This window comes from Corvus kubaryi, unplaced genomic scaffold (genome assembly GCF_017639235.1).
Source record: "Corvus kubaryi isolate FWS band 111438036 unplaced genomic scaffold, C.kubaryi_AGA036_p1.0 37341, whole genome shotgun sequence".
Classification (NCBI taxonomy): Eukaryota; Metazoa; Chordata; class Aves; order Passeriformes; family Corvidae; genus Corvus; species Corvus kubaryi.
Window position 1 is genome coordinate 7886890 of NW_024581112.1, and position 23166 is coordinate 7910055.

The 23166-nt window shown below is 45.0% G+C and overlaps 1 protein-coding gene across 3 annotated transcripts in view; it reads left to right on the forward strand.

The window, feature by feature from the left end:
* Positions 1 to 23166, forward strand: part of LOC121666325 (limbic system associated membrane protein) — a 1004233-nt gene that overhangs the window by 749854 nt on the left and 231213 nt on the right. The gene's annotated exons all lie outside the window — the stretch shown is intronic.

Sequence of the window (23166 nt, forward strand, 5' to 3'; positions counted from 1 at the left end):
ACTTTCATTTCCCAAAAAGAACTGGGATTAGCACAGCTTCTGCAGCCTGCCCTGCAAACAGACATGTCCTCTCCACAAATGTTGGTTGTGTGTTGGTGTTCTGGGGTCACCTCTCCTTGTAGGGTTAATGAACATAGCAGAGATGGAGCTGCTTGCTGTCAAAAATCCTGAAGGAGAAGGTGGCACTTATTAAATCTAATAGATCTACTTGCCTTCCACGCTTCTGGCTAAGATGGGCTCTGCAGTGTCCTGGTGCAGGCTGAAAAGCCCAGACTCAGTGCTGTGTCCTTTAATCTCAAGCTTTAGGACTGACACCGGAAGAATTATTTTATATTATTTGTTCTAGAATTGATGGGGTATTTCTGTCTTATGGGGCCTTTGGATTCAGTGTCATTTCTGTCGGGGGGGGCAGGAACTGCGATCACTGTAATTTGGCTTGGGGTTTTGTTGTTGTCTTTTGCTGACTGCTCTTGCCCTGTGTTCAGCATTGTGGGATACCAGAGATGCTGCTTCCCAGCTCCCGGAGTTGTTTTCAGGAGTCCATATAATGTCTGGGCTGTTTGTTTTTTCTTGTGACCTAGGATCAATAGGTTGTGCTGTTTCCAAGCGAACTGCTGCTAAATGGCTTTCTGACTACATCTCTGGTTTTTGTTCCTAAGCAGGCCTGCAGATCTTTACAGGCCTGCAGGCATGTAAAGGCACATTGGCTTTGAGGAAAACCTGCTGTACGTTGCCTGTTTCAAAGCAATTTTCATCTAGGAGATTAGCAGAGCAGCACAGGGACATCTTAAAGTGCAGCTACAAATTCAGAGGTGGTTTTCCAGGGCATCTATTCTAGTTTCCAAGTTCAGAAGGTGCTTTCAGCAAATAGTCTCTACTGTTCCCTTAACACCAACTGTTTCTGTAAATGTTCTGGCCAGTGAACACATTCAGTGGAATATGCCCAGAAAGGGACATGGCTTGAGTGAGCTAAAGACATAATTTAAAAGATTATTTACTGGTTTCCTTGACCAGCATCTTGTACTGTCTTTTGTGTCATTCTTATCCTTGTAATGGATTATCTTGGTCTCCATAAAACACATGATGGGGATGTATTTTTGCTGTTGAAAAAGTCTCCAATGACAGAAAGGATGAACTCCAGATGAGCAATGTACTTTCATACTCATATTTTCTCAGCCTGTACAAACTCTTGCTGCTGTTTTCTTCCCCAGAGCTGTGAAAGTTTGGGATGCTGAGACCTGCTCTCTATTTTGCCACGGCAGGAGACATCTCCCCTCCCACTGGGGATTGTGGACCCTATTTTCTTTTTTTTTGACAGTGCTTTGCCTTGCCACTGACCTGAAGAGCCTTAACACTAGGCTGTGATTTAAATGTCCTTTGTCCAGAGATCAGGCCACTTTCCGAGACTCTGCTGGGAAGGGCTGGAGTCGAAACCACAGTGGACCAGTCATAAGTGTTTGTTAAGCTCAAGGTGAAAGACTTGAGGTGTAGGGGCCAAATGATCTTAGGATAATTTCTGTAAGCCTCAGTTTAGGTTATATGTCACTGTGAAACTCCTCTTTGACCTTAACTCCCCCATTGTCCCCAGGAGATTAATCAAGCCTAGCTGGAGAAAGGAGGGAATTCCTTTTGGGTATAAAATTATGACATTTCTAGACTTTTTTTCCTGTTTTTGGAAAACACGGTCAGCATGTGGATGACAACTATAAGAGTCATGTGGAAACTCACTTTTGGAATAACGTGAGAGCATAACAAAGGAAAAACCCAGTAATGCTTTTTCATTTTCACAGAAGTGTGAGGATGATAGGACTTCTTGCTGTGAGCTTTCTTTCTGTTCAGGATGAAACTATTAAGAGAAGCTACACACACACATGCAAGCCCCGTATCTCTGAAAGCTCCCGTGCTCTCTGTATACTGCTGCTGTCTGAAAGTATCATTTGTGTATTGCACCGTTTCAAACGCATCTCCTTTTTGTTCTCTCTCTCTTTGTCTTTGGAAAATGTTAGAGCTGAGCAGGCTGATGGTGCCAGGTATCCTTTGTACACCCACACAGAGACTCAGAAATAAACATCCCTGCTGCGACCTGGAAGATTTCTCTTCTTAATAGCGTGTGGGCACACACACAGAGCAAGTGGCAAGAGGAGTCCTTAGCACGCTCTCCATACCTTTTGTTTGATGTGCAGGTTTGTGTACAATAAATTAGGACCCATGCTTGGGGAGTGCATCTTTTTATATAAGAGGGTCATCTTGTAAGTGGGGCAGGTCAAAGAATCTCATGTCCCATACTAAGCAGCTTTGACCCATGTAATGCACATCAGACTGTCGCTCTTAATTTGATAAACTAAATGCTAGATGGATAATCCTGCCTTTCTTTTTCCCCTTCTCCTCTTTCTAAATATATCCATGCATCTCTGGCTCCTGACTGTGAACTTGTATCTACCTTGCTCCATAGATTAATCATAAATATGGATATAGATGGCAGAAGGTTAAGGGCATGGCAGGAAGGCTAAGCAACTCCGCTCCATTTATCATTGCCACACTGGATGTTTGGGGGGTGCCTCACCTGTCCCAGCTTCTTTGACACTTTTCAAGCAGTGTCAAGAGCAAAGGTATTAGAACAAACAGGTCACAAAAGCATTAATTTAAATCTTCCCTTCCTGGTTATCTTTGTCTGAGCAAATGGCTCTCAACCCTCTGTGCCTTTTTGAGTGAGTAGGAAAAAAAAAAAAAAAGTCTGATTATTTTCAGTCAGATTGAGCAGATTTACTCTCAGGTACAGACAGCCAGACCCCTTGACTGCTGTAGGTCACCAGGATGTGCAAGGTGTTTTGAAGGGGCCGATTAGTTGATGACAAATATTTGTAGACAATAATTCAAACTGAGTTTAAGAGTTTTGGAAAATTACAAAAATGCAACGTCATATTCCAGAAATGAAAGACCATTTTCTTTTTTGCACTGGGCAAACTGAATGAAATATGAATTAGAATTAGTTAAAAAACCACCACCACTTCTGAAAACATCAAGTTGAAGATGAATAATAGAGTCCCTCTGTCATTCTGAGCAACATGGACAGGAGTGTTATGTGCCAGGTGCAGGTTCTGCTGGCACACAGCCTACAGTTTGGGGCAACACGCTTTAAGGAAGATATAAACAAGCAGGAGAGAGCCCAGAGTGGAGCAGCAGGCTTTCCAAGAGGCTGAGAAAACAGGACCTCTACAGGAAGGTTAAAAGAGCTAGAGCCATAAAAATTTACTTGCTCTAAATAGGGAAGGCAAAGAGAAACCTAAGAGTCTTTGTTCCTATAGATTGTTCTTTTAAAAGTGGTATTGATCTGTTGTGCTGCAAATCCCCAAGATGAGAAGTAATAGGTTAAATACTTAGAAGACTTCCTAACTGTAGGACTAGGAGTGTACTGGAAGGGGGTAGCGTAGGTGGGAGGATATGGAGCTTCTTTCATTAGAGCTTCTTCAAACCGTGTAGGTAGATATTCCACAGGAACGGATTCGAAGGAAAATTTGAGCCTGTCTTGGTGCAGTGGGCTGGACCAAATGATGTTCTTGAGGTGCTTTCTGGTTCCACCTTGCTGCAATTTCTGTGATTCGACACAGTCAAACCAGTCTGACTTCCGCGTAAGCTGGGTGCCTTTTTTTCACCCAGCTAAAATTACTCTGGTCTGAAACAGATGAGATAAGAGGAAAGGAGTAAATTTCATGTAAGCAAACTTTTCCAAATGTTTGTTGGATTTGTTTCTTTACTCAGTCTCTTTTAGGAGATTATTAAGGAACAAACTTGTCATTGGATATGAGATAAAGCTGTATCATAAATAAAATAAGAAGAAAAGCAAAATTTACTGAATAAATAGAGCAGGAATATATAGCTGGTTCTCAGCATGAAAAGATGCCACAGCTCAGCGGATGTGTCACTGAGCAGTATTATGTCTGGTGTTTAATATGGATTAATAACCCAAAAATGGGAAGAATACATAGAAGGAAAAATGTGTAGATAATACAGCAATGTTGAGGTTACCCAAGCCTATAAAAGACTCTGAGGAGGTCTGACAATGAGCTTGCAGAGGCAATTTGCAAGCGTCATAAGAGTAAATGAAATGCAATATGGCAAAGGCAAGGTGATGCACTCAGGGAACAACATTAGAATTAGTCATGCTCGTTTCTGGGTTCTAAAAGAATTGTAACTACTCAAAAGAAAAGAATGAGAAAAAAAAAAGGCACGACTGAGCAACTCAGTGAAAACATTTGTTCAGTCTGTAGTGATGGTGAAATAAAAGGATGCAAGATGAGAGAGTGCATTAAGAAAAAGGTAGAGAATAATAGATAAAATAATACAGTGCCATTATATAAATTGATGGTACGTGCTCTCCTTGTACACTCTATTCACTTTGCTCACCCTTTCTCTCAAAAGAAAATAGCAGAAATAGAAGAATGACCAGAAAAAGGGAACCAAAATGACTGGAGTCTTTTAATAGCTTCTTCATAAACAATGATTAAAAAGAGCAACACTGTTTTCTTGAGAAAAGACAAATAAGAAGCATTGTGGCAAAGGTATAGAAATAGTCACCGCAAAAAAGAAGTTCACTCAGCTATTCCTATTTACTTTTCATTTTATTAGAAGAACAACAGGGGAAGCAATTACATGAAAAAAAATCAAACGAGTTTAAACCCCTGAAGAGGAAATACTCTTTTACAAGATGCCTAATTAACATATGGAACTTGTTGCCACCAGATAAAATCAGAAACTCAGTAAGAGCTAAATAAGATTCAAACCCAACTCCTATTTGGATACTGGTAAGATTTACAGATGAAATAGGGAAGAGATGAAGATATTAAATAGGAGGTATTAACCTAAGATATGAGGATGCAAGGGATCTTGCATCTTCTCATTCTGAGGTAACAACAGATCAGCAAGTGGCTTGAGAGTAAAAGTTGATCTTTCATTGCACCATATTTTTTGCATGAATGGCCAGTACTGGGCATTTTGGAAGCTTTTCTCAGTGGAAGCTTTTTGCAAAGATGGGTTGTGGAAGATGTCAGTGTCTTGGTATCTGTTTTACGAATTGTGGTATTTGAACAGTTTGGCAATAAGACAGCTGCCTTCCAGTCCTGATTCTGCCTCTGACCCTTTTTTGGGTGTTTCACATCCTCTCTTCTGCTTCAGTTTACCTGTCTGAAGATAGGCTGCACCAATGCGGCCTTTGTGGTTTAGGAGACTTCTGAGGATTGATCGATGTGACTCCTGTTTGTGAGTCACTTGGATGGGCAGAGATGAAGTGTGCTGTTGATAGCTGTTCAGTGAAAGCCCTGGCAGTATGATAGGCTGCAGTGTCATGATGTTCCTGCACTATTTCACGTGTGGCTGGCCCTTGAAAGAGGCAATCGTGTCTCCTCCACCCAGGCACGAATTCCCCTTTCTCCTGCCACCCTGTGGTGATATGGCCATATCTGTAGTGCTCAGGACCCTGCTCATGGGTCAGGATTTCCTTTGCAAGACATTATTAAAACACACATTAGAAATGTGACGTCTTCCCCTGCCCGCTCTATTTTTGCTAGCCCTTGTGGGCCAATATCCTTCCTCCCCCAAACTGACGGTGATAACCACTTCTATCATCCATACTCAAACTGTTTGTGTGCCTGCAGCACTGCCTTGCCTTTCTTGCCTGCATTAGCCCCACTCCAGAGCAGTTCCTTGGTATGCTTGTCTTCTGTCAAGTTCTGATTCAAATCCAGATCCTGTGTTGTAATTCATGACTTGGGAATAGACTAGGAAATACTGGTCTTGTTTTTCAGGAAAAACAAACACAATTGTTTGATTTTTTTTTTCCCCCTCATATGAAACTTGCACAGAATTCACTCCTTTAACAGACTAGGGAGATGAAAGGATCAACTGCACACCTGAAATCTTGACAGCTCCACCTCACCTAGATGTCAGCTGTGCAATATGCTGTGCATGAGCCACAAATACATATATCCCTTTGTTTTGCACTGCAGCTGTGATTTCTCTACACAATGACACAAACATTTTTGTGAGGGTGTGTTCCCTTCATTCCCCAGTGTCTCATCTGGCAGGGCTTGGGGCTGCTATGGAGCACACATTTATAATTCCCATCAGGCAAGCTTGGCCTAAAAAACAATTAAAGTATTTGAATACATGGTTCTGGTTGAAATCTGCCCTGTGTTAGAGGAATGTTTAGTCATCTCCTTACTAGGACAAAATCCAAGCTAGCACTTAGCTGGTACGTTCCTAAGTGCTTTACAAATATCAATTAATCCTCAAGTGTGAACACATCCTATGCTTTGTTTTTCACATCAGGAGTTTAACTCTCTAATCCTAAAAGCAAGAGCCTTTACTATCAGTGATAACTCTGCTCTCCTGCCTTCTAGAGCATTTTCAGCCTCCTTCTCTCCCTGCTCCATGACCAGGGAGGGAAATTGCTGCATTATTGCCTTTTGATGTCATCTTAATACCTACCAAAAAATTGTGTGAGCAGTAAATCCCTGCCCCCACCCCCTTCTCCCTTTTCAGGTAGTGAAACTGAGGGAGAATTTGTATCAGGACCAGACTTTACAGATCCTTCTGTTCCCAGTTCTGTCCTACGTTCAGCAGGACACACTTGCCTCACAGTGATCACCAAGCAGGATACAAAGGAAGTGAAGTATAAGAAGGAAAGGAGAGATGCCTCTCTCGCTGCAGTGACAAGGAACTGATGGACTCCAGGGAGATGCTTTTCTTCCTGCCCATCAGAAAACAGTGCCCCTCCCCTAGATAGGCTCCAACCAGCAGAGGGAAAATCGTGATTTAGACTTTTTCCCAAAATCAATTAGACTCCTTCAGTGATAGAAGCAATTTGTGTAACTTTTAATCTTTCGCCAGCTCAGCCTGATCAGCACTTTCTGAAGAATGTGGAGCCAATGTCTCTGCTAATCCAGGTAAATCAGCCATATCTGGAGACAGACAGACAGAGAGGGAAGGAAGGGAAGCTATTAAAACCAAAGAAGGCCCTTTTCAGGACTAAAAGGCATCAGTGAGGTACCTGATTTATAGGAGGAGAGTTGCCTTTCAGTCATTTTTAATGGAATATTATTAAAGGAAAATCAGGAGCTGTGAAACCTTTTGTGTCTCATCTCCTAATGTATTTATTTCTGCAGCAGGGAACCCTGTTAACCCCACCAGGTAATGTATTCCTCAGCTGGCACGGGTGGCAAGGTTGTCCCCTAGAAATTTTATTATGGAACAAACTCAGTTAAATATTTGCACATGGAAAGACTACCTCAAGGTTTCAGGGGTCTTAAATTTGTTTCCAAGGAAAACTGTCTGGTAGAGCTGCTGAATCTTCCTGCATGTGGGTATCAAATACCATAATTTTCACATCTCTCTGGCTTTTTTTCCCTTTGTCAATGCAAATAAGCATAGATAGATGGATGACTAGATGGATGCTTGCCTAAGGCAGTGTCAGGCTCTGGGCAAAGTTTGGGTCACACTTCTGAATTGCTTTCCCGTAATTTCTCAAGCAGACTAATAGTTGAGATTGTCGTCATTGTGAGAAAGGCAAGTTCCACGTAGCAAATGACACATGAGCCTCAATCCTACAGACACTTAAGTACCTGTTTAATTTTCTGTGCTGTGAATAGTCTTGCAGCAGTTGCTGAAAATTCTCATAGAGGACTGTATTGAACTGACAACCTCAAATTTGACTGATGTGAAAGACTTTTATCATGATACCAAGAAGGACTCTGCAAGAGTGAAGACGGCTGTACTGGATGTGTCCTCTGCTTTCTGCATTCCTGCTTTCAGCCCATTCTTAACTCCTCCTCAGTAATACTTCATAGTACATGCCAACATCCTTACAAAGTATAAAAACCACTTTTTCATTGGATTTCCAACTGTATGGTACTGTTGCATGGGAGGAGGTTCCTACAGGTACCCACCATTTTGGCTGACATAATGGTCAAGGAAGCATGTGCAAAACTAGAAGGATTTAGATATTGTGTGAAATAATGAGCCATGTGCCTTCAAAGCCTCTGTGGATATAGATCATGTACGTATCTTTATACTTTCCTGTAAGAACCACCCCCTAGAGTCACTGGTTTCAGCCAGAACAGCAACACAGTGGGAAGTGTGTTTACATTCAGATGTTACCAGCTCAAAAAAGAGAGAATCAGTAAAAACACAAATTTGATTTTATAGGATCAAAAAAGAGAACACTGTGGTGCTTTCCTTATTATTGCACTAGGCCTTCCAAACAGGCTTTGTGTAAACAGCATGAAAGTAGCTACAACAGCCAAATTAGGCAAAATCCGATAGTAGCCTGATGAGGAAGGAGTAAGTTGCCTTCTGGCAGGGCCTCCCACTGCCTGCCTGCTGAATGAGATTCGGTGTGGCTGAGCAGTGTGTGTCATCGCTCGTGTGTGGGCACACGAACAGCAGCCCTGCCATGGTGCTTCCTTGGAAGCTTCTGTTCAGCAAAGCCATAAATGACAACACACGGTAGAAGCTGGTGGAGAACCAAGACCTGAAGCAAGCTGGAAAGCCAGGTTACAGTCTATGGTTTGAGTATCGCTGGTGTAAAGCTGATGTGAAAATAGCTACTGCCACTTCTGAGTGTACCCTGATGTATTGCTGTGCTCTTCTCCTGGAGGGTCCTTGCAGTCTGGTACTGGTGTGTGGTTTGCAGCAGTCTGTGTGTTGTGTGCATTGTGGTAGCTTGGTAATATCTCATACTGGTGCACAGTCAGTGCTCTGGTGCAACCATGTTAGACACAGGTTTGTTTAAATTCTTCTCAGGCTTTTTGCATGTGTGTGTGCTGAAATTTGTATTAGGAACATATGGTGAGCTCTAGATAGAGCTGCCCTGCCAAGGGTGTATTTCATCAAACAGTCATGCAGCAGTCTCAACAGATAGTCGGGTTTGGTGCAGTCATTTAAGGACCCCAGTTACATGGGCCACAAGAGCTCTCAGATACTCTGATATTCTGTTTCCAGACTTGGTATTTTTGCTGGGCAGCAGAGCTCTGGCCTAGCAAATTCAATGGAAAGTTTCCCTGTGGGCTTTGAAGAGCTGTGCTCACAGAAAGGGCTACATTCAAACCAGTTGGAAAAGTGGATATTTTTCCCCAAATGGCAAAGTGATGATCTTGCAAAAGTTTTCTTAGTAGATTTCAAAGAGTCAAAAGGTTCTCCATCTTTTTAGCCAGAAGAAATTCTTCCACATCAGAAGTCTTTTCCCTTTCTTTTGAGGAAAAAAAAAAAAAAGAGCAGATTCTTAATTCATTTAGAAACTGAAATTTCCATTTAAAAAGTGTTTCAAAAGCCAGTTTGCAGGCAGATGCAGATCCATTCTTTCTAAAATCCAAAGATTGTGGCACATACTCATCTACAGTTGCAGTTGGCTTCCCAGCCTCTCTGCCCTGCATCTCCCCCCTAGGAGATAGCACATGAGAGCCCAGTCCTGGTCCTTAATCCCAGCAAAGCTGAGCATGTTGCAGCTGGTCCCCAAAGATTGCTGCACAATGTAAAATGACTACATAAAATATGTGGATATACTGCGTACTTTCTTAATATAATATTTTCCTTACTTTAATACCCTCTTACAGTCTCATCCTCCATCCGTGCTTTCCTGCAAGGGAACTTGAGCCTTTCTAATTTTAGGTTTTCATTTTGTTTTTGTAGATTATGTTTTTGTTTATTGCCTTCTGTCCCTCTGAGGCTCCCATAGAAGACTTAGCTGCACCTGGCTTTTATTTGAAGAAAGTCCAAGCTTGCCTCTCGCCTGATCTCATTGGGTTCTCTTTTCTCATATGTGTTGTGGGATTTTGTTGGTTTGGTTTTGTTTATGGTTTTTTGTAGCCAGGGATCCCTTGGGCTTCTAACATGCCTTTTGACATGGAGTGATGGTCTGTCATCTCTGGCGTGTTTCTAGAGGCAGGGAAGAATAAGGATGCCGTGCAGTGATGTCTAATTAAAATGTGGGATGTTTACATTCAGAGGCACGTATTTCATTTGTGCACATATGTAGATGTGTGCATGTGTATGTGTCTTGCTGCTAATTGCTCTGGGCCCCTTTCTTGCTTTCCTGTGCTGGCATTCACTGTTCCCTGTTTGCTACAGGGGAAAGAAAAAGCAGAAAGCACACCGAAATGTCACAGCTGAGAGGGTTTCTGTAATCCTCCAACATATGTTCAACATTAAAGCTCCTTCAGCAAGTCTGATGTGCTCACAGTCATCATGGGACCAGCAGTTAAAGCGCCCCAGTGCTGCCAGGAAAACGTTATCCTGGCCCTAATTGAGAGCGACTTAACTAATGTTTCATTTCCTAATTAGTCCTTGTCAGCCGCTGGAAGGCCGCGGATGCTGCTGGTGGCACGGGGCCCATCGCTGCTGTAATTGAAGTTGTTCTGACAGTCTAGGGCTTTGGGGTGATCCATAAAGTAAGGCTGATGGTTTGGGACCAAATTGGGTGGAAATAGGAGAGAGGGTCGAGCATCAGCTCAGACACATTGTGAGCATGCTCTGCCAAACCTGAGCGGTCACGAATCAACTCTGAAATGACAGAGATGACAGAATAACAGTGAGGGAATGAGAACATCACTCCATGCTGTGCTCAGTGGGAGCGCAGGTGGTTGGTGAAAGCTAGCCAAAGGGGGCTGCTGGGACTAAACAGAGTGGGGAAAAAGAAGATCCTTTGCTGGAGAGCAGCTAATGGGCATGGACAGGCCAATCACAAGGAATGCTGTGCTCATCTTCAGAGCACAGGGCAGCAAGAAGTATTTTGCCATGAACTTGAACCAAAGAGCAGTGAAGAACAGTATTGTCCTTAAAAGGTGTTGGCGTCTTCTTCATCCTTATCGTTCTCTGGCATGAGTTTGGTGGGATGTACTCAGCCTCAGCTCCTTCATTTTTGTGCACCATGGCTGAGGTCTTGCCTTCCTTACCACCACTGGCTATTCCCTGCTGGGACAAGGCATCCACATGGCTTTAGTGTTGATGTGCCAGCAGAACCAACACACAAGGCACAAGCGCCCTCCTGCCATGCTAGGGATGTGGGCACTTCACACAGTGTCACAACAGCCTGGGACAGGGTGTTGGGCTAGTGATTGAGAAAGAAAGTACTAGAAGCCCCTTCCAGATGGAGATAGGAGAGGATGAGAATCTGAGTTTGAGATCACATTTTAGCTAGAAAGAAATAATTTATGGTTGTGCAGCAGAGGAGTTGTGGTAAACAGTGGACTGGGATGCATCTGGTGGAGGAACTTGGCTCATCATACAAATCCCAAGAGCTGTGAAGGGGAGCATCTGGGCACCCCTGGACTTGGCAAACACAGCTGGCAGGCAGGCACTCGAACGACAAGTGGCAACAGGAAGCCTGCAGGAGGAAAACACAGACAGTGTCAGCTCTGAGGTTCACAGGCAGTGCATGATCACTTGCTGGCCTTCTCCAGCCAGCCAGGCCCATCTGTTCCACTCAGACTCTGGGAAGTGGGGCAGATGGGATAAAAGCATTTCCACAGTGGGACTGGGCTGACTTCTGGGCCTCAGGTCCCATGGCAGTGCTGGCTGCATGCTGGGCTGTGGCAGTTCTGCCTGTGCCTCAAGAAGTCATGACCCTCACAATGGGGTCTGCAGCTCATGGGACACATCACAAGAGGCACATGCGTGGTTTAGCAGGCAGTGGGTAGCAGGGAGGCAACAATCCCCTTAACCCAAGATAAATTCCTGCCTCTCTTTGCTGACACTGGCAACACTTTTTTTCTCTAAGGCTCTAATTTTATCTTAGTCTCCACCCAATGCCTTTCAAGGAAGGACAAGTCATAGAAAACCCTACGTACTCCCAGGATACCTGCCTTCGGTGGGTGAAGGTGGGCGGTGACTGGCACTAGCTCTGTCTGGCAGAGGGTACCAGGGAAACACCCCCAACAGGCCCAGCATACCTAGCTGAGCATACAAAGATCTCAGCTCAGCCCAGTGCTCTCCAAGGCTGAATGAGCCTCACAGTCCGTTGGGTGAACTGATAACAGTGTGCTGCTGCAGCTGCCCTGTAGGGTCCTTCACTGTCCCCAAACCATGGTGAGATGGCTGTCTGGCCACTCCAGATCACACAGGATCTTCCTAGAGTGCACAGGTGCCAGGATCTGGGAGTATGTGCAGGTATCATGGTGGTTAAGAAGAACTGGACAAAGCTGAATAGACTCTCTCCTTAATTAACGTATTCAGTGGTCCTGGCTGTGAGTGGACAAGCACACATGGACTTCAAGCACAGCAGCTGAAAGGCACTTGGCACCAGCTGGTGTACTGACATAGTAGGAGAAGGGGAGTTGGAGTGTGCTTGTCTATACTCAATATACACATCTTAGAACCATAGAACAGTTTGGGTTGGAAGGGATCTTTTAAGGTCATCTAGTTTAACCCCCATGCAATGAGCAGGGAATGCAATAAACATTTTCTTTCAGAGGCTCTCTTGTTTCCTAACAACCCTGTAAAGAAAAAAAAAAAAAAATAGGCTTTAGGATACATGTGAAGCCTCACTGTGTACGTAATTTCCATAGCAAGCCACCCACACTATATAGCTTGCTCCTGGTGCCTGCACAGGTGATTTCTCCCTTTGTACTGATCAAGTTGCTTGACCTTGGTGCCCTCTGTAAAGCTGTGAACTTGAAGGCAGCATAATAAATTCCCACCTCATCCCAGGTGCCTGTCAGCCTGAAGCTCCCACGGTAAGGTGAAGGGGGAAAGAGGGGGCTCGCGTCTCTTTACCAAAGCAGGCTGGCTCTCTAATGCCCCATTAGCATACCACATACAAGCATTCAGCTTTTAATTAGTTACGTGGTGTGATAATTAAGTAGTATTTCTCCACAATTTTCCTCTTGTGTGGAGCAGAGGGGAGGGGGATGGTGTCTGTTGGGGATGGGAGTTGAGGTTGTTTTAACATTGTAAGTAATTGCAACCCCAAGGAGAAGCAGAAGCGAAATGCAAACTCTCCCTGGGAAAGCAGTGGAAGCCCTGTGCTGGGCTCTCTCCTGTCCCTCCTCCCATTCCCTCTGGCATGGGCCTACTCTCCTTCCTTCAGCAAAGTGCTCAGTGGATAATAACACATCCTCTGGAGCATCCTCCTCTCCATGTCAATGTATGCACCTTCAGATCCTGGTGGGCTGAGGGAGAGCTATCCTCCTGCCTAGATTGTCAGCTGTTAGGAGGAGGCAAGGAAGCTGAAGAAGAAAGCTCTGGATAGGAAGAATGACAGGCTTTTCTAGAGCTGGGGAGCTGTACACAGAGCAAAAGTGGATTGATTGAAAAGTATTTCATGGTGACATGGCAGAGCAGAGTGTTGGGAGCCCAGAGCTAGGAGAGGGGAAGTTCTGCACCATGAAGTTTGTGTCACATTTGGTGCTGCAACATGTGTGGTAAGAAAAAACAGCTTTCCTACCATCAGGAACAGCGAGGCCCCATGCCCAGCTGCAGCAGGGCAAGTGTGGCCTCCTCAGCTGGGAATCTCTTACTGGAGAGCAAAACAGGTATAATGGATCCATGCAAAGCAGGGGAAGAAATAAAATAAAGCCTATTACCAAAGCGGCCTGTTGTTTCAGCAGTGTGCACGCCGTTGGGCTGCTTATGACAGGGAAACAGATGGCAATTCTGCGAGCCCTGCACATCCTGGCACATGTGTAGATTCAAAGAGTTACTGCATCATGGAAGAGGCAGATGCAAGTTTGTTGGGATATTAAATGAAATACAATTTCATAATGAACTTGGCAGCTATGCTATCCCTTAATCAGTTCAGAATTATCTCCATTAAGCATCTCCCCACTTCCCAACAGGAAACTCAAATGAAAATGAACCCTAAAATATGGTGGGTTTATCTGCTCTTAAACTAGGAAAAGCAAAGATTGGGATACATCTTTTAAATAAGTTCCAGGAAAACCTTTGGAAAATTATCCAGTGGTTCTCATGCCAACAGGCAAGATGAATCTCTTCTAGGCCTACGAGGAGATCACTGCCAAACCATGCTCTAGGGTTTTCATCTGCTAAGGTGACGTCCAGCACATGACTTTGCTTCCTTGCCCTGGCACATTAGGCACTCCTGCCTTATCTGGGAGGGAGGGATTTATGTTCTCAGAATGTCAAGCTCGGAAAGTGCTGGGGCACAGGTACATTTTCTCCTCGTAGGAGGCCTCTCAGTGGACCGCAGTGTGTGCTCTAACACTGAGTATTGCTAAACTTCTCATTTTCACTCCAGTCTGTTCCTGGAGCGGGGACATCTTCTCCAGGTCAGCTTAAAATGAGAGTTTGTGGCAAGTGACTGTTTTGACAGCTTTGCTGCCATGGGGCAAAGCTGTCTGTGCAATGCAGCGGTCAACAGCTGCTCCAGACGACTCTTCTCCATGCCACGGAGAGAGGCTTTCTAGGAGACAGCTTAACAAAGATTAATTACAAAAATGAAGTGTCAGGTTTCTTGCCACTGGCTTTTAGTCACGGTGTCCAAGAGGGCAGGGAGCACGGAGTATCCATGAAACTCTCTACAGATGGGCAAGGGAGTTGAACAAAGTGTTGCAGAGCTGTCATGCACTGTTGAGCATAGGGTGTTGTAGTTGTGTTGGAGAAAAGAGTTGGGCAGTTCTGTTGGTAAAAAATGGGAAGGCCTTGCCTTGATAGCAGCTCACTGTCCTGTTGCTGGGCAACTCTGAGGGTGAGACCAGTGCTTTGCACCCTTCCTGCTCTCCCAGACCTGCCTCCCAGGTGGGCCAGTACTCCTTACTCCTGCCCCACTTTCCCAGTCCCAGACCTATTTTACCCCAAGGCTTTACCACTCCTGCCTCAATGTGTTATATGAAAGTGTCCAATGGAAAAATCATCTGCAATTACCAGAGTACGTTTTTCATTGATGAAGCTCAGCTTGGAATTTGAAGTACAAGACATAAAAGACCGATAGAATAGAGCTTGATTGATAGCTGGCATGATTGCACAACTACAGTACCTGCATCCAGCTAGCTATAAATTGTACCACGGTGCCTATCAGCCAGCTTCTCTTGAAACATTTGATTAGAGCTTCTTTCAGCTACCCTTGGCCCTCCCCAGCTGCTAGGGAAAGGGCTTTTGTGTGAACAAACCTTACGTGATTTGAGCTGAAATCGTGTCCTAAATATTTGAAGTGGCATGAATTGAATACCCACATCTTTTTTTTGTGGTCCTGAAACTGGCTACTAGAATGGCTTTGCAAAATGATTGAGTGTTCAATAGCCAAGGCATAAAAGTTGCTTGCCCAAAATAAAAGGACGGAAGTGCCACAAGATTTTTTGCTGGAGAAGAGGATTTTTTTTCTTTATTTTGGTTTTCATCTGGCTACTGCCATTGGCATTCAAGCAAATCAAGGATTTTTATTGTATCCCACATCCTGGCATTCCTGGCAAAGAAGGCAGCTGGTTTCTACACTGAGTTGGAACCTGGCTGCCCTTATGTGTCATTGGGAAGCCCCATGGTGATGTCACACAGGCACTTAGGAGATGAGACACAGCGCTCAGTAGCTCGAGCATCATTCCAAGCTCATGAGGCAATGCTGGTGCCTTCACATGGCTCATCACTGTGGCAACGATGTAGCAACTTGTTCTTCCATGGCAACACTTCCTTGGGGAGTCTCTCCACTGGGCTTTCAGGCATGCTGTAGTGTGGCAGTGAGAATTGCCCTGTCCTCTAGAGGAGGCCATTAGCAGAACAGGGAGTTGAACCCCACACAGGTTGCTATATCCTATCTTGCCCTTTCCCCTCTGGAGAGAGAGCTCTGGGCTGAAGAGCGTCCAACCAATGTGAATGTGAGTCACGTTCTGCTAAGCTGTGTACCTATGTGAGAGTACTACCAAGTTTAAATGACAGTGGGCAGAGACCTCCCACACAGAACTGTCAGAGTAGCATTTATTTATTTATTCTCTTTTTTGATAATTTAGTTTCAATCAATGTGACACACACTGGTATGTTTTCCAGTATAAATCAACATCAAAATATAGTTCTGTCCTTGTTATGTGTACAGGCTGGCATATCCCTCTGCTTGGCAAAGAGGGCTCCAGGGGCCTGACAGTGAAACTTCCCTTGGGGGAACACACTTTTGCATTCACTTCCCAAATTGTCTATTGCCTCTGCAAGCACTTTTTCTGTTACTAATGAGAATAATAAGCTTTCATGTAGAGGCACTTGCAACATGTGTTTACTGCTGTGAAAGAATTTAGATAGAGGCTTAAAGGAAAGCGAAATAGAGTATTGTCTAGGATATCTCCTTGAGAACAATGTCAGTTTAAGTAAGGGAACTCAGGATTGTTGAATATACTTGAACTTGGTTATGGGATTCTTTTGATGGAAGCAGAAATGCAATAAAACCACTTAGAGTCTTTGAATCAAAATGCTGGCTACATTTGGCAGAAATCTGTGAATCAAATTATTCTGGTATTTGTAGCTATTAAGCAAAACCTGAATGCATTTCTCAGTGCTTGATTTCTTTGAGTATTTGAATGGGAAAGGAAGTAAGTGCCTCTCCACTTCCATGGAATAGAACTTCAGAGGACGGAAAAGATTTTTACAAGCTGACTCAAAAGGCTGGTGTCCAGGTTGAGGCTCCCAATTCTTTTTCTGACTCCTCCTTTTCACAGTACTCATGAATTTCCAGATCAAGACCCCAAACTGATGACATTACAGCATGACACTCTGCCATATGAGAGGAGAGCACAAGGGTTTAGAAGGGAGAATGATGGGTCTGCCTTTTTCCTTTTGCAGCCCTCGATGGAACCCTTCCAAGTGGAAAGATGCAGGGCCAGAAAGGGCTTGCTGGCTGGTTTTCTTATGGTAAATAGGGCAACTCAACTGCAACCCACTGAGAGCAGTGTGGAGCCGATGAAGGGAAAATCTTAACGACTTTTAACAGCATGTCATAACTGAAGCTATGTCAAGGAGAGCTTTCCTCAAGGATCTTTGGGATGATGCAATGGGCACAGCAGTGAGAGGAGAAGAAGCAAACCCTGTGGAATTTGGGCTGTGGCCTCGTGCCCCTCATGCCCACAGGAAGTGGATTGTTCAGCACAGCTCACAAGCCTGCTGTGCTTTCTAGGCACTCCAACTCCAGGAAGGTGCAGACAAATCAGAGAGAATCTGCAGAAGCACAGCTAGCATGATTAAAGGGCTGAAGGATTGACTTATTAGGAAAGAAGATTAAAGGAACTAAATATGTCGAGGTTGGCTAAGTAGCAACTTAAGACGGGACATGAATGATAACAATCCACTGGCTTTTGAATGATTCTGACAGCTGGGAGAGAGAAAGAAAAGGGAGGAATTGACAAGTCTGGTTCAAGGGGTGACCGGTAACTGACTGAGCATGCGATAATTTTGGTCAAATAGCAAACAAACAAAAAAATCCCAATCAAAATTCCGGATAGCTCATGGGTATCTAAAGGGAAATGATAGACACTGAACTGAGTTGCATTTTACAGAGATGTGGATGGTATGAGCTGAGCCCTGTGCTTGAGTAGTCTCCTATGTCTTGGCTGTAGTGCATCAGCACTGCAGTCCTTGCTATGTCTGTCAGTAATTGCTCCTCCTCAGAGCATGGCTGCTAACACATGCAAGGGTTAGAGTGAGAAGGCTGTGCTGAGCACTCCACCCTTGCTGAGGCCAGATCTATGAGGAGTAGAAAACAGGAGCTGAGCTGATGATGTGGGGTGGGGAGGCTGCTCAAGAGCACCTCGTGTTCCCTTCCTGTCTCATTGTGGGGATCTGAAGGACTTAAATGTGCCATTAGCTTTGTACCTTTAACTTGCCAGTAGGATCAGGAATCAGATTAAAGATTTCACCTCCTCCTCATTTCCTTCCTGCAAGTTGCATGGCCATTGCACAGAGCATGTGCTGAGCTGCCAGAAATTCAGTGTGTTGAGAAACTTACTCTAAAGACAGCGTGAAATGGAGGTGTCAGAAAGCTTCGTGCTGCTAATTAAGCTGGTGTGCACGGAAACATAACTGTTGTCAGGGTTTAATTCTGTATCATGCCTTAAAGCTCTGTTGATGCAGCTCTCTCCTCCTGCCCTGCAGCCTCCCAGATCTCCTCACCCAGCACTTCTCTTGACAGCTCTGCCCATGCCCTTGCTCCCCACCACTGCTGCATTTTATCTCCCTGTGTAGGTAAGCTTCTCCAAAAAAAGCCCCTAGCACATCCTCTGGGTTCTCTGCTCCCCTCTTGCTTAACACATGTCCCACAATGGTATTTCCCAGCCTGCCCCTATAAGGATAACAGGCTGTCTCTTTGTAGGGTCCCTTGCTTCGTTGCTGGTAAACCCAAGATGGGTCCATGGAGAAACTGAATATATACACTTTGGAAAAGTGCCAGAGAGCTGGGCCTTGGCAAGGAAACACCTGGGCTAGACTGTGTTCCAAAACAAGGTCCCTCAGGCACAGTTTTCACTCGTGTCCGTGGAAGCCAGGTGTAAACAGACACTATAATTTTCAGGAAAGAGGGAGATTGCTGTATTTCTATCCTCAGTAATAGGTGGCACAAGGCCCAGAGGAGGTGGTGTTCCTTGCAGTACACTTGGGTTCCCAGCCCTCAGCCTCTGTCTGTGCAGGCAGGCTCCCTGGAAAGGATGAGGCTGTGTCTTCTTTCTGTGCTGTGGAGGTGGAGCTTCTTCAGCCGTGTCTCTGCTCTGCTCTGCTCGCCTCTCCTCTCTGCGGTCAAGGCATGCGGATTTAGCACTGGCTACATTGCAGAGGGCGGTGATGGCTTGACCTTGTGGCATACTCTATAGGTCTTCATAGTCTCTCCTCCACAAGGTATGGGTTTATCAGAATGAGAAGGGCTGTTAGGGGGACTTCCTACCACAAAACTAGCAGGAGTTAACCAGTACATGCTGCCTCTCTCATGGGGCTGTACAGTCCTTCTGCTGAGTCCAGGGCCTGGGACACCTCTTGACACACAGGCAGAAATAATCAGTATTGCCTGTAATTCCCTGTCACTGTTGGTTATATACACAAACAACAGAGAGATGCTTGAGAGGTCAAGGCAGGCGGGATGTAGTGCCAGCAGAATACAATATGGGGGTGTGTTCCCATACAATAAGTTCTGCTCAATTTGAAGCCAGCCCCTCTCCTCCATGTGATCAAGTATACTGCCTGCACCCTCCTCCCTCTACCTCCCCCCCCTTGCACAAAGGCTGTTTTGCAGAAAACACCGTGGGGAAAGCGGCTTTTGCTAAATGTTTTATAACGTGCCAGGGAACCTTTATCAAACATTTAATCCCAAACCTGGCTTTGAAGCAGGGAGGCATACAATTCCGTAATTAATTTTTTTTTTACCTTCTTTTGCTAATCGCTGATAAAAAGCTTAATTCTATTAACAACTCGACTTGACAAATTGCACCGTTCAACGGAAGCGTTTAGAAATTAATTACGCATTTTATTGCATTAGATCGGATAAACAGGGGAGCGCCGGCGGAGCAGGAGAGGAGCATCAGCGCAGGGCCCACGGTTGGGATGGTGGCCATTTTTTTCACTGGCTCCAAGTGAGCAGTTTACATGGCTGGAAAATCGCTGACGGGACTGTTTTCCTGTTTGTTTGTTCTGGTCTCTTTGCTGATTGCAAAAGTTCCACGTAGGAGAGTTTATTTTTGTAAAGGTGAATTGCAAAGCTATGGTGAAAATTCAGCTAAGCACAAATTTCTGTGCTGAACAGCCTCCAGGGGGGACAGCCAGGCTCAGTGAGTCTGAGGATAATGAGAATATAGGATATATGAGCACACTATGAGGTGCAGAACCACTGAAGTCTGTGTGGCACAAATGAGCAGACTGGGACAAGGGGAAGTCCAGTACGTAGTATGTACATCTGGCAAGGGAAGCCCTGGGTTTTTAACATATGTGTGAGTGCACAGATGTAGATGCACGTGTACATCAGCATGCCTAGATACATGCACACACACGCATATGCATGTAGATACAAATATGTTCTCAAATTCTCAAATTCCCTGGTGTAAAATTCAGAAACCATTCCTTGTTTGTTGAGGGTAGTCTAAAAAAATAGGGCAGATCAGAAACCAAAATGGCATGTCAATTTTACCTACCATTCTGCCTGCCCACAGTGAGATTTAAGGATATTATGATTCAGAATTGCATTGCTAAGTGTCTGGGTTTGAGATACAGTTTTCACTCTGGGTTGTTTTGAACCTTGCTGACATTTGGAAGAAGATTTGGGTTCATTCCTGTTAACCTGGAACGCATGAATGGCATATCTTCTTAATTCCAGCTTTGCTGCCTGTGTAATGGGTTGGTTTTTTTCTCAACTTTGTTTTTATTTCTTAGAGGCACATCAATAACCTTTCTCCTTGGCTGTAATCCATATCGTTGTGACCCTGATGAGTTTTAGTCTGATTCTGGAAAAGGCAAGGAGAAGAAAATGAACTTCATTTCTCACTTCAGCCTCGTTTTCTGTTCGTGGGCTGGATAAATGTGGGTGCCTGTAACCAGCTCTGTCAGCTGGTAATCTTTTTCTCCAAGATGTGCGTGGACCAGGTTGTTTGTGTGCCCTGGGGCAGCTCCTGCTTCCTCCCCACAGGCTCCATCTGCAGGGAGAAGACACACAGAGTGGGCAGCAAAGCCCAGAGATGCTTCAGGCCAGGTCAAGCCCTCTCTTTATTTCCCCAGTGAGTGTAGGCATAGCCTCAGGAGAGGGAGGCAGCAGGGACGGCGGTGTCCAGACTGCCCAGGAAAAGACCTGCTCCCACAGGGAGTCAGAGAGTGACCTGCCCACACAGCTGCAGATGCTTGTTTTTAAAAAGCAGCCTGCTCCAGCCTGGTTCTTGGCCATTTTTATTGCCTAGCAGTCCCCACTATGCTGGCCGCTCCAGCCACATCCCCTGCGGCTGCGTCGCTCTGTCCTTCACACACAGTCTGCAGATGGTGGCCAGAGCTCTGGAGCAGCAGTCACAGGATGCTCTCCTGACATCTATTTTTACAGTACTTTGCAAAGACAGTCACTGGGGACTCTGTTGGAGCTGTTCCTGGTTGCAGGAGGTGCAGAGGTGTGGGGAGATGGCCAAGGTGCTGGGGATCAGGGAGATCATTTATGCTTCCTTGGTGCACATATCTCTTCAGATGGTGCATTTCCTTTACTTTGAAGGCATCGCTTGTAATTCTTCAGTTATGGCTAAGTTTAGATTTCCATTCTCAGGCTTATTTTTCGCTTTCTAACCTTTATTAGGAGAAACTAATTTGTTTGCATAGTGAGATGTTCAAAAGCAGGTAAGAGATGTCAAGAGCAGGAGGGATTTTTTTTTTTTTTTTTTTTTTTCCCGGGGGGGGCGGGGGGGGGGGGGGGGGGGGCCCGCCCCCAGAAAATGCAGAATTAGAAATACTCATGCTTTGGAAAAATCATACATTGAGCTCATCATCTCTTACTCCATCTTGAGTCTTCTTGACTCAGGTGCTCTCAACAGCTTTGGCTTGCCAGAGCTCATGATGTCAACACTCCTGCACAGGTATTTTTCACAGGCAACAGCTGGGAACCAGGGGGGGGAACCCAAGAAGGGTTATGACCAGTTTTAGATAGCTCTTATTAGAAAGGGGATTGTGTGGGGAGGGCAGACAAGGGGCTGTGATAATCAAAGGCAGGCAGAGAGTAATCTAGTTGTGGGAGCATGAGAGAGGCAGAAACAGATATACAGATGGCGCACAGCAACTAAGAAAAGAAACATGATGAAGGAGTGAAAGAAAAATAAATAAAAGTTAATAGAGCTAAGCAAAAATACTGAGAAGAAAAATATAGTGCTGCTGAAAGAGGGAACAGAATGAACTCAGAGACAGGCAACAGGGACGCTGCTGAGAAAAAAAATATTAACAATGAAAGATAGATCACAGCATGCTAGATGGCAAGAAATAAACAGCAAGTTTATACAATTTCAAGGAAAACTATTGAGGCAAAATGTGTAGAGGGAAAAGGGAGGGAGAGGAAAGAAGGCAAGGTTGGGAAAAAGGAATTCAAAGGCTCCTTTGAAAAGAATAATTAAGTGACTAAGGCATCAGTGCCAAATTACTGTGGTACTCCAGGGGCTGAGGCATTCAGCAATTAAACCTGTAGGGATTTCTGGGGAGGGGGGCTGAACTGAGAGGACCAAGAGACTGGTGGCAGCCTCCCAGCCCACCCTCCCCAGGCACTGCGCAGCCACGTGCTGCTGCTGCTGCTGGTCTGGGTCCCTGCACAGCCCCGGGGACCCTCATGGCAAGCAGGTGAGGTTTAGGGAAAACATGTCTGGCAAAAATGGGGTGAGGAGAAATACATTTATTTCAATAAGCCTTCTGGCTGACGGGTCTGTGCTGCTTTTGAGACTCTGTCTACCCTTTCTGAGGTGCTTACTCTTGGCTTGCAAAGCCAAGCCCTCTCTTTAGGGCACAAGGCTAGCATTACACAGGGTGGGAGCTAAGGGGGACTATGCCATCGATGTCCAATGAGGCAGGAGGAATTTATTAGTATTTAAAACTAAATCAATGCACTGCCTGAAAAAAAATGATACTTTTCCCTGAATATTAATGTCAATTTGGCATATGATAATTTAAATTTAATTTAGTTGTATAGGATTCCTTCTCAGCCCTGTGCATGAGTGGACAAGTAATTTTGCAACATGACTTCATCCAGCCTCTGCGCTTGTAAAGCCGTCAAAACGCGTTCAGCCACAGACCAGGATTTCCCTGTCTCCTCTCTCCCCTGGTCCCCTGCTTTCCTTTACTGCCTTTGCAGTGCTAAGCTTGATGGAGCATGGCAATAACAAATGTGAAAACAGTGAGCAAAAGATTTTCACCCTTGCAGAATGAGCCCTGGCAAAACCACCGCTGCATTCCTTGCTCAGGTTCCAGGAGCTATTAATAGAGGTCTGCGAAGGTTTATTAATTATACTTTTATACTGGGCCTTCTTCAATATGAACAGCATGTACATTTTGTTCCCATTTCCCCACATCTCTCTGTCACCTGAATAGGCCTCTGCCTGTGCAAAAATTTTTTACAAGAGAAGGAAGCAGCATATCCAGGCAGGCCCCTTCCAACATGCGTATCCCACCCCAGTGCACCCAAAAGACCTTTGCCCTGAGAACTCAGCCTGTGCTGATGTCCTGGGTTGCAGTGTATTCTATTACCATCCTCAGGAGCCGTTG